At 36.5% G+C, this 12,486-nt stretch overlaps 1 pseudogene; it reads left to right on the top strand.

The window, feature by feature from the left end:
* The first annotated feature begins 8,350 nt into the window (after positions 1 to 8,350).
* LOC123603869 lies at positions 8,351 to 9,109 on the top strand (annotated as a pseudogene).
* The last annotated feature ends 3,377 nt before the right edge of the window (positions 9,110 to 12,486 follow it).

The raw sequence follows: 12,486 nt of genomic DNA on the forward strand, positions 1-12,486 counted from the left end.
CAATTTAAGATTCTTTTTCATCTTACTTCCATGCTCCCTATCCCTCTGGCTCTTCTCTGGCCTTTTGTGGCCTGTGGAAACCTCAGCATTACTTATGATTCACAGTGAAAGAAGTTGTTGATATAATAAACTTAATATAAGTTTTTAGGACAGCATTCATTTCTATTTAGAGATGTGTTCTGTGAGTTTTTAAAATGTCTTCTTAGTGCCAAATTAGTGGCTTTCGAGAGTCTTTCCATCACTTCATAAGCCCAAGACTTCCCAAGTGGTTCAATGCTATATTAAATGCTCAGCATTAATTTGTAGATTCTGTCTCATATTTTTAGGTTCCTTTTCTGTAAGATTCAACCTCATGTTTTCCAGAACAGTGATTGTTGTTACATCAACATGATTGTTGATATCAATCATCCTCACCCCTAGGAAACTGAAAGAAATAACACCAAAATGTAGCCACTCTTAAATGTGGCCAAAACTATTAATTCGTGTATGATATATAGTTACAAGTTCTAGCACAAAAAACATAGCTAAATACATTGTTCAAATATTTAAAATATGTTCAATAATAGAGTTAGGATAAAATATCTTCCTTTGGTCAGTCCATAGAGCAGAAAGCTTTAAAGGTAATCGGTGAGCTACTCAGTGAAATACACTAGTGGGGATAACAAATTTCATCCTTCCATCCAATAAGCATGATTTTTTTTGTTGATGATACCCAGAGAAAAATTTCTTTTTCTGAGTAAATTTCTTTAACCATTACTATTTTTTTTGTTTATTAATCACTTTTCAGACTAGACTTATTTTCTTCTTTGCCACAAATTGTAAACTTTTCAATAAATTATGGAACTCTATCCCCCAGGACAGAACATACATTGTCTGCAAAAGTATGGGCGGATTAAAAGAAGCATAAATATGCTATCAAAATATCTGAAAAGTGGCAAGTATCAAAATTTAACATCTTATGTATATTTTCATCTTTAAAGGCCTTCATTGCACAGCAAAGGAAACCACCAACAAAACAAAAAGGCAACTACTGAATGGGAGAAGATGTTTGCAAATGATATATCCAGTAAGGGGTTAAAATCCAAAATATGCAAAGAACTCATACGACTGAACACCGAAAAGTGACAAATAATCCAATTTAAAAATGGGCAGAGCACATGAATAGACTTTTCCAAAGAAGACATGTAGATGGCCCACAGACACATGAAAAGATGCTCAGCATCACTAATCATCAGGAAAATGCAAATCAAAACCCAATGAGATATCACTTCACACCAATCAGAATGGGTAGTATCAAAACGATAAATAATAAGTCCTGGTGAAGGTGAGGAGAAAAGGGAGCCCTTGTGCACTATTGGTGGGAATGTAAATTGGTGCAGCCACTCTGGAAAATAGTAGGGAGGTTCCTCCAAAAACTAAAAATAGAAGTACCATATGGTCTAGTAATTCCACTTCTGGGTATTTACAACAAAAAAATGGAAACGCTAATTTGGCAAGATACTATGCCATTTTGTTTGCTGCAGCATTACTTACAATAGCCAAGATGGGGAAGCAACCTAGGTGTCCATTAACAGATGAATGGATAAAGAAGATGTGGTACACATACACATAATGGAATACTACTCGGCCGTAAAAAAGAATGAAATCTTGCCATTAATGACAACATGGATGGACCTGAAGGCTATTATGATAAATGAAGTAAGTGAGACAGAGAAATACAAATATCATATGATTTTTGCTTACTTGTGGAATCTAAAAAGTATAACAAACAAACAACAGACTCATAAATAGAGAGAACAGGTGGTTGCCAAAGTAGAGGTGGGTGGGGGATTAGGTGAAATAGAAGATTAAGAGGTGCAAACTTCTAGTTATAAAGAAAATAAGTCAGAGGGATGAAAAGTATAGCATAGGGAACAGAGTCGATAATGTAATAACTATGACAACAGAAGGCAACTACACTTACCGTGGTGTTTCATAACGTGTGTAATTGTTGAATCACTATGTTGTACACACGAAACTAATGTTATATGTCAGTAATCCTTTGATTTAGAATAAATTAATGAAAAAGGCCTCTGTGCCAACCATCAGCCTATCCTGATAGATGTATCAGCTTTAAGAAGCATACAAATCAAAATCTCACCAAAATTCGTTATTAAGCAACAGAGAAGCCATCATTTCACAAAGTCAGACTTTACCTCTCCATACAGTACAAATATACTCTCAATAATTTTTAAAAAATATATGAAATGGAGAAAATAAGGCCACTCTTCATTCACTGGCACCTAAGGCAGTTATTGCCGGCCCTCTAACAGGCAGAACCCCTCCCATCCATTTATTCTTTGTAATTTCTCATTTATTTCCATTTCATACTTTTCAATGCCTTCCTTTTCCTCTTCTCATTTTAAAATTTCAGAATCACAGTGTATTCAAGAATAATAGCCAGGATTTCTCAACCATGGTCGCAGGATTTCTGACTAAAGCCACCTCATTCCCAACTAAGAATGAGATGACACCGTTGAGAAAACAGTCATTACCTTGTAAAAGATTTTTTTTGGACAATCTTTTTCACTTAGATATGAAATAGAATTGTTAGAGAAATCCTAACCATCGACTGGCAGATTGTTCACCAACTCTCCCTGTTTCTTATCTTTGAGTTCTATCCCCATGTTTCCTGGAACTTTTTCCATGTCATTGACCTCAACCTCTCCTTCAAAGCAAAAGAAGGGAGACTTCTGGTATTATTGTGAATGATGTTGTGATTCCACACAATTAAAAAAAAAAATTGCCTTTGTAGCATTACAGCTAACTCCTGAATGAAAAGAGACCCAGCCTAAAAAATAGGCCTTTGGGCCTACAGAGGTTTCTCGTTATTTCTAGTATAATCTCTGAATGATAGGCAGGGCAACAGAGCATGCCATTATGAGTATAAACTTTGCAGTACATTAGAATGATACAGATTGCTGATCTAAATAGTTTTATCAGCACTTTTATTGCTTTGAGATCGCCTCTAACTTTGCCAAAACTTTCCTTCACTTTTTACTGTGTTAAACTGGAATTTAGCTTTCCGCCATAAAAGAAGGTATGCTAATTATTGGCAGAGATTTCAGATAATGACTTGGGAAACAACAAAGAGCACTGAAGTTTTATTGCTAAAAGTTCTGATAATCTATTATCTAACTGTAGGCATTTATACATAAACATTTTTATAAGATGTGTAAGACAGATTTTAAAAGTCCATGCAATCATGATGTGGAAAGAGCATTATACTGTAATTTAGTGGAAAGAATTTGGTTCTTAGATTTCTAGTAGCATCTTACTCTTAGTTGTTATTCTATTACCTGTTTTGGCTTTTATTCCATCCATTCCATCCATTAAGATACCAACATCAAAGTTCCCATTAGCTGTTAAAAAAAAAAAAAAAAAGACTTAGTTGGGATCCAGAAAATGATAGAGCTTTAGAATGAAAACGTAAAGTACCCATACTGTAAAAAAACTTAAGACAGAGTCCAGTATTTCCACTATTTTATTTGAGTCCATTTTTAATTTTTAATTTCAGGCTTTCTGGGGTTGAATTTGTATTTGCAAAATGGACTCGGAGTCTAGGAAAAACATTTTATGATGCCACACTAGTTCATAAACTCTATAGGACAGTTCATGCTCTCTGTGTTCATCTTTGTTCTGGCAGGGACAAGACTCATGCAGGTACCAAGAGTAAAAGAAGTAAAGGCCATAATTCTCATCTCTTGTCTTTTACTAACATACTTTCTCCTCTTCTTTCTAATCACTGCGTCCATTTCAGTATGGCTGCTGACTAATTATTACTCTACCACTGCAGTAATTCCTATTAGTTCTTTATGACTCCAAATAATTATTATTTTTTCTTATTCTTTTCTGCTCTTTTCAGTTTATCTCTTGACTCATCTTTCCATACTCATGAATTATTCATTTATTAATTCATACACAAAGGGAGACAGATATAAAGCCTCACTCCAAGGAACCACCAAACAGACCAAATAATGACAGTTCTTAGGCAATAAGGCTTTGAAAGAGCTCCAGTTCCCCTCTGCTCCCTCCAGTGGTTTCCAGGCTACTAGTTTTCACTGCAAATAGAAAATGTTATTTTTCAAGGCTATTATGGAGCTGTAAGACAGAGGATGGGAATAGGGCAAATTAAAATATCACAAAGCTCACTATTCTTACTGAGATTCAGTCTTTTTTCTCTTAAATCCTCCCCAGATTGCAGCAAACCTTTGGTTAATTTCCAGTTCTGAAAATGTTAATTTTGACCATTTTTGCCAGTTTGCTCATTGCTCTTATGGAGGAGAGAGTTTTTAGGTGGCTCCTATTCTGCCTTTTATCTGACATCCCCAAGTGAGTTTCTGAAGCTAAAAATAACCTCTGGCAATTGTTGATAGTCACACTTAATTATTTTTTCCAGATGTCCCAGGGAAACTTAAAAGCATAAAGAAAATAAGCAAATAAAAAACTAACTACATGTTTTTCATTGGTACACAGTAGTACTTGAAAATTAAGGAATGATTTAATAAAAATATCTTTTTGGGGAAAAAAAACTCACCCTATCAGAAGGGTATAAAACCCATGGCAAAGACATAACTAAATAGTATATGAAACATGTGAAAAAAAATATTTTTTCAGGTAAGAGGCAGTATTCAATAAAATGTTTCTAGGTGATATTGCTTGACCTCAGTGGATTGTGCTCAGCTAAATATATTCTTTTTTGGTTTATTTAAAGTGGGGATTACTTTGTGATACATCACACTTCAATCCTAATATTTTATTTAATACATACAATACTGACCTTGAATCGTGAAGTCTGGTCCAAGGATATGATGATCCATGCCTATATAGAAGTAGCAAAAATGTCATTCATATTGGCTGAAACCAAAGCCCTTGTTCCTGTGAAAACTACTAACCTGACTGAGGCCCCAGCAACATTCTCAGCCTCTACTAGAATACTAAGAATTGTGATACACTAGACATTAAGTTCCTTGGGTCAAGGACTATGTCTGTATTTCGTGGTCATTGTATTTCTGGCACTGAGCAGAATACATGATATATAGTGCTAAGTATATATTTGTTAAATAAACGAATAAGTATCAACTTTAGATTAATATATTGAGAGAAAAAATAATTCTTATTTCAGCTACATAAGTCCTATAAAAAATGTCAGCTGCAAAACCCAAATTTTCATGAAGGCATGATGATCCAAATCACTCACCATCAACTGGTACATCTGAAGCATCTGAAGCAACTGGTATATCATTAAGTTCCTCAGCTGTAAGTTTGATTGCCATGTTTTCAAGAATAGAGTCAAGGTCATGGCCATCATCTTGCAACCAACAAAAGAGAAAGATACGAGGATATTAAAATAAAAATCAAAATATAATATAAATTCCTAATGTATGGTGGTATCAATTTCATCATAAAAAAAGAGGCTAAGGACATTTAAATTTTTTTTTTTAATTTTTTTTTCAACGTTTATTTATTTTTGGGACAGACAGAGACAGAGCATGAACGGGGGAGGGGCAGAGAGAGAGGGAGACACAGAATCAGAAACAGGCTCCAGGCTCTGAGCCATCAGCCCAGAGCCCGACGCGGGGCTCGAACTCACGGACCGCAAGATCGTGACCTGGCTGAAGTCGGACGCCCAACCGACTGCGCCACCCAGGCGCCCCGGACATTTAAATTTTTAAAGACAAATACTAATGGACTAAAATTATCTATTCATTTATACCCAAAATATCCCACACTGAAGATAAGCTTACATAACACAATACATCATAATAAGGCTGAGACACCACTCAGGTTAATTTTAGCAGCAAAAACTGCAAATATAATAGTTATTTTTTATATAAATATTTATACAAGGAGATTCAGTTTGGTCACTGTATTTCAAGATATACTATCTTAAATTTTTATAGCTGGGCCTAAATTTTATTATTTCCACATCAAAAATCTAGGTAAACCTAAATATTTAGAACACCTTTTAAAAACAAGACAGAAAATTATTTAATCAGTAGGAACATATGTGTGTATTAAAACTAATCGTGGAAATATATATGAGAATGGCAGGGGGCAATATTTAATAAGAAAAAAAGCAAAACACAAAGAGTCTCAATCTGACATCTTTATTTGAATCTCACTCACCTTTTACATCTTCTGCACAATTCAGCAAACTAGTCTTATATATTTTTCTACTAGCTGTAGCTGCAAGAAACACATAATTTAGGTCATAGAGAAAATATCTAGACATGCTAAAACAATATCAAATATCCAAGTTCAGAAATATACAGCATAAAATAATTTGCTCCTAAAATTTACCTAGTATCTTCTGGAAATAATAAAACAAAAAATATAAATGAAATTCTTAATATGGTAAATCAATTCTTTAGCACCTGAGACAATTATTAATATTTACCAGGCCAAAGCAAAAACACTTCCTTATGTTGTATTTTTTCTGAGTCCACATTTTTCCCCCTCTACTAGTAAGGATAGTTCTACATCTCTCCTCATCCTCCTCCTTTTTCCTAGAGGTCTTAACCCAAGGCATCTCAATGGAAGGAAAAATAACTATCAATATTCCTTAGTCCAGATGGCAAGACTGATGATTGATGAGCCTCTTGATTTTGACATATTTTTAAATGGCAATTTATGTATTCCTAAATATTAAAAATAATTATCTTTAGAATTATGGATATTTTTAACTCTAACTTCTAAGTGATCTAGAATAAACATGGAGATTTGGATTATAAAAAATTTTTAGGCTATAATTCTAATTCCCTCAAGATTCTACCTGATACTTGCAATGGCTGAACAACTCCCTGGATGACTATATTAACTCTCTTGAAGACTATTCTGATATTTGAAATGCCCACCATTAATTGGAAGTAATTTCTTTAGCTCCGAATGCTCTGGTGAGGACTCTATCCCCATATTTTGCAAGACATTTTCCAGGTCACTGAGGTCAACTTCTCCTCCTGCAGAACAAAAGAAGTAGAGAAAGATGACATTTTAAAAAATAGCATAATTTCCAATTATTAAAGAGAAATAAAGCATAATGATACCTGCTAAAAAATAAGCAGTCAGTTACAGACACAAAATGAACAGTGTTTCTTTAACACTGGTAAAAGAGACGCTCCCATAATAATGGTTATAAAGTAATATTTCACAATTGAATAAGGTTCATATAATTTAAAAATTATTAGATTAATAAAGATGATCGGTACCAATAACTTAATATAGGGTATGGAAATTAAGCTAGAAATCAATAGCAAAAGCTACTAGGAAACTCCCCTAACTTTGGAAACTAAAGAATGCCTCTCTAAATAAATCATGTGTCAAAAAAATAAACCATACTGGAAGTTAGAATATTTTGAATTGAGTAAAAATAATATTACATATTAAAACTTGAAGGATATGGTAAGGTTGTGCTGAGGGAAATTCACAGCCTTAAATGCATGTAATAGAAAAGATGAAAAGATCAATAACCCAAGGTTCTATCTTAAAAAGTTAGGAAAGAACAGCAAATTAAACCCCTCAAAAGGAGAAGAAAAGTTCTAAGGACAAAAGCAGAAACTACTGAAATGAAAAGCAAACTTTAAATAAAATCAATACAGCCAAATGTTGGGTTTTGGAAAGACCAACAAAAGTGATACATACCTGCACTAAGACTGACAAAGGAAAAAAAGAGAGAAAGCACAAAGAATAAATATTTCTAATGACAAAAAGGACATTACTAAGAATAGCCAAGAAGAGTTTAAAGAAGTAAATAAAATTGGGAGGATTTATGCTTCAGATATCAAGACATATTAAATCTACATTAAAATAGTAGGTATACTGGTGCAAGGACCAGCAAATAGACCAAAGAACAAAAAGAATAAAAAGTCCAGATATAGCAACACATTTATTATCTTTGATTTATGAAAAAGCTAGCCTTACGTTAAAGTAGGGAAAGGTTCACCTTGTCAATAAATGGTGAATATCCATTTAGAAGAAAAAGGGACCCTTATCCCACATCATATAGAAAAATCAATTGAGTGGATTATAGATCTAAATGTGAAAGGAAAATAATAAAGCTCCCAGAAGATAAAATAGGAGAGGTTTTCATGGCCGCGGTATATGGAAGGATTTCTTCAACAGGCTCCCAAACATTCTAACTATAAAAGAAAAAAGGTTGACTAATTCAACTACGTGTCAAAGAGAAACTTTTGTTCATCAGAAGATAAAATACAAGAGGAGACACCACACAGCACTGCCAATGCCCCTGCAGAGAAGCTGAGATCACCACCGAATTTGAAATATTTAAAGTGGATACAAAATTGTTTCAGTAATGCAGACAATTAAGTGTGTTGTTGTGGGTGACGGTGCTGTTGGTAAAACATGTCTCCTGATATCCTACACAACAAACACATTTCCGAGGATGTACCGACTCTTGGTGACAACTATGCAGTCACCATTATGATCAATAGGGGGCCATACACTCTTGGACTTTCTGATACTGCGGGGCAAGAGGACTATGACAGATTACAACTGCCAAGTTATTCTACAAATGTATTTCAACGTATCTACGAATACATTTCTACAAATGTATTCCAGTCTGTTATTCAGTGATCTCTGCCTCCTCATTCGAAAATGTGAAGGAAATGTGGGTGCCTGAGATAACTTACCACTGTCCTAAGACTCCTTTCTTGCTTGTTGGGACCCAAATTGATCTTAAAGATGACTCCTCTACGATTGAGAAACCAAGAACAAAGAGAAGTCTATCCCTCCGGAGACTGCTGAAATGATGTGAAAAGCTGGCCCATGACCTGAAGGTGGTCAAATATGTGGCGGGTTCTGCACTCACAGAAAGGCCTAAAGAATGTATGTGACGAGGCAATGTTGGCTGGCCTGGAGCCTCCAGAACCAAAGGAGAAGTGCTGCTATGAACAACTCTCCAGAGCCCTTTCTGCACTGCTGGTGTCAGCATTGTACTAAAAGCAATGTTAAACTAAAGATGAAAAATTAAAATTCGTTTCTGCAATAATGACAAGTGCCTTGCACCTACAAACATGCACTTGTGTGAGACAAGGCCCATAGGTATGATTCCCTTCCCCTTCTCAATATTAGTTACTTCAGTAATTGTGTATTGTCAGAAAGTGATTAGTACTAGGTTTTTATCTTGTTTCAAAAATATTTTTTTTGTTGTTTCAAAGCAAGGCATGCTTGTGATGACTCTGTAATCGATGAATTTGGGTTGTTAAAGCTACTCCCAGGCTCCATCCACTCTCGAGTTGCAAATATTTATGTACCCAACATGAAAGCAGCCAAATACATAAAGCAACTATTAATAGATGTGTAAAGGAAGAAATTGATAGCAATGAACAGTAAAGGACTTTAACATCCCACTTATACCAAATGTATAAAGCAACTATTATTCTGGAGAATAATCTGGGAAATCCAATTTTTTTTTTATTTTACCTTTATTGGGGGGGAGGAGAGAGTATGTGGGCATTTGTTTTTATTTAGTCATGCTTTTTAAATTCATTAGCCACTGGACAGCTCTTAGGGGGAAGAGGATGGACTGACTCCACATTCCATTTCCTAGATCAAGTTTAGAACACTTGTCCCCCACCTGGTGCTCTTAGGAAGGAGTATAGTAAATGCCTCATTTAATAACATACTCATAGTTAAAAGTTGCCTTTTCTCTCCACCCATGAGTAGGTCCAGTACTTGATGAAATTCCTGAAAGTAGGGAGAACCTGTCTGGTCCCTCCTCTTTTCTAGGATGTACTCTATATGTGACTGACTTTCAGGGAAATTTGATTGCCATATGCTATTTTTTTGACGTTACTTTCTAACTTCTTTCACTGATAAATGAAGAAAAGTGTTTTGGGGGGTATTTTGAAGTACATCCAATGGATTGAGTGTGTAATTAAAAAACATTTTTCCCTATCAAAAAAAAAGAAGATAAAATATAAGTGAAAAGTTAAACTATACAGTAAGATATTTATAATTTATATAACCTGCAAGGGACTTGTATCTAGAGTACATAAAAAAAAAAAAACCAGGTAAAAGATAAACGAAAAATGCAATATGAATTTCTGGGAAAGATGGCAAGGTAGGAGGATCCTAAGCTCATTTGTCTCATGGATACACCTCGATACACCCATATCAGTGTAACCAACCCAGAAAATAACCTGAAGACTGTCAGAACAGACCCTCCACAGTTAATTGAAGAGAAGAGGCCACAATGAAAAGAATGGGAGGAATAATGGAGATGTGGTTAGAACTAGACCCCCAGGAAAACCAACCACAAATGTGAGGGACGCCACAAGCACGGAAAAGGGAGAGGAAGAGATCTCCTACCAGGCACCCCAGACATGGGTGACCTGCACTGTAAAGACAAACCCCCATAATATTTGGCTTTGAAAGACAGAGGGGCTTAACTTTTTTTTTTTTTTAACTTTTACAATCACTGGAGCTTAACACCTAGAATTTTAAAAACCAGTTGGCTTGGCTCTGGGAGAGCTGGAGGGCAAGAGGAAACAGTCTCCATCCTTAAAGAGACAGCATAACACACAGCCCTGCAGGGATCCAGCATAGAAGTGGCAGTTTGAAAAGTGGCTGGGATATAGAGAAAGGAGATTTATTTACTAATCTCAGAACTTCTCCTGGAAGGGCAGGGATCTTTAGGAGACTTCTCCAAGAATAAAAGACCTGGCAGGCACCATTTCTCTCCCCTACCCCCACCCTAATCCAGATACCCAGACAGCTGCAGGAACCAGCTGGAACACTTGCCATGTAGCTTGCTAACACCGCTTCACCCACCCCTGCATTCTCCTGCAGACTGCCCCCTCCAACCATCCCCACTGGGCAGGAGTCCATCCAAAGCAGCACTAGATGCCTCTCATTTTGTAAGCAGCGGGCAGCTCCAACACTGTCCAGGACCACTCCCAAGTGACTCTTGCCCTGGGAGAGGGAACATAATCACACACATCAGTTTGACTATATTCCCAGCTCTGGAATGGGTACAGACCTCTAACTGCCAGCTCTACCCACCAACGAAGATCTCACAGCGGGCAGCAGAAAGTGAGCACCCTGAAGTTTGGTGCAACCACAGCTCTGGCAAATGGGGTGAGGGCAGGCATCTGGTCTGACCCAACTCGAGCCCAAGGTGGCCCCAGACTGGCCCTTTATTTTTTATTTATTTTTTTTTTTAATTTTTTTTTCAACGTTTATTTATTTTTTTTTTTTTTGGGACAGAGAGAGACAGAGCATGAACGGGGGAGGTGCAGAGAGAGAGGGAGACACAGAATCGGAAGCAGGCTCCAGGCTCTGAGCCATCAGCCCAGAGCCCGACGCGGGGCTCGAACCCACGGACCGCGAGATCGTGACCTGGCTGAAGTCGGACGCTTAACCGACTGCGCCACCCAGGCGCCCCGCCAGACTGGCCCTTTAGCATCACAGGGACCAAACCTTGTTCACAACAGGCAAAGAAGGCCATTGCAGATGACAACTGATGGCAAACATGACTCAACAATCACAGCCCTAGGGCATGCAACACCCAGAGAAGACACCTGAAATGCTAGTTTTTGGTGAACAGGGGACATTACACAACAGGACACTACAGGGCCTCTTCTTCATAAGACCGCTTTTTTCAAGATCAGGGACATAGCTGACTTTCCCAATACATAGAAACAGACACAGGGAATTAGACAAAATGAAACTGCGGCCTATGTCCCAAATGAAAGAACAGGTCAAAATTACAGCAAAAGAGCTAAATGAAACAAAGATAAGCAATATACCCGATAGAGAATTCAAAGTAATGGTCATGAAGATACTTACTGGATGTGAGAAAAGAGTAGAGGATCATAGTGAGAAATTCAACAAAGATATTAGAAAATACAAAAAAAGAACCAGAGATGAAGAACTCATTAACTAAAATTAAAAACACACTAGAGTGAATAAATAGTAGACTAGAGGAAGCAAAAGAACAGATCATTACTGAAAGAACAGTAATGGAAAGCAACTAAGCTGAAAAGGAAAGAGTAAAAGAACAATATAAAATGAGAATAGAGAACTCAGTGACACCATCAAATGTAATAACATTAGCATTACAGGGATCCCAGAAGGAGAAGAGAGAGAAAAGCGGCCAGAAAAGTTTGTTAGAAGAAATAATAGCTGAAAAATTCCCTAATGTGGAGAATGAGACAAATCAAGATTCAGAAGACTCTGAGTCCCCAACAAAACAAACCCAAGGAAGTCTACACCAAGACACATAATAATTAAAATGGCAAAAAGTAGTGGTAAAGAGAGAACTTTAAAAGCAGCAAGAGAAAAAAGTTATATGAAAGGGAAACTCCTTAAGTCTATCCACTGATTTTTCAGAAGAAACTTTGCAGTCCAGAAGGGAGTGGTATGATATATTCAAAGTGCTGAAAGAAAAAAAACCTGCAACCAAGAATACTCTATCCAGCAAGGCTA

Source organism: Leopardus geoffroyi, chromosome E1 (assembly GCF_018350155.1).
Source record: "Leopardus geoffroyi isolate Oge1 chromosome E1, O.geoffroyi_Oge1_pat1.0, whole genome shotgun sequence".
NCBI classification, from domain to species: Eukaryota; Metazoa; Chordata; class Mammalia; order Carnivora; family Felidae; genus Leopardus; species Leopardus geoffroyi.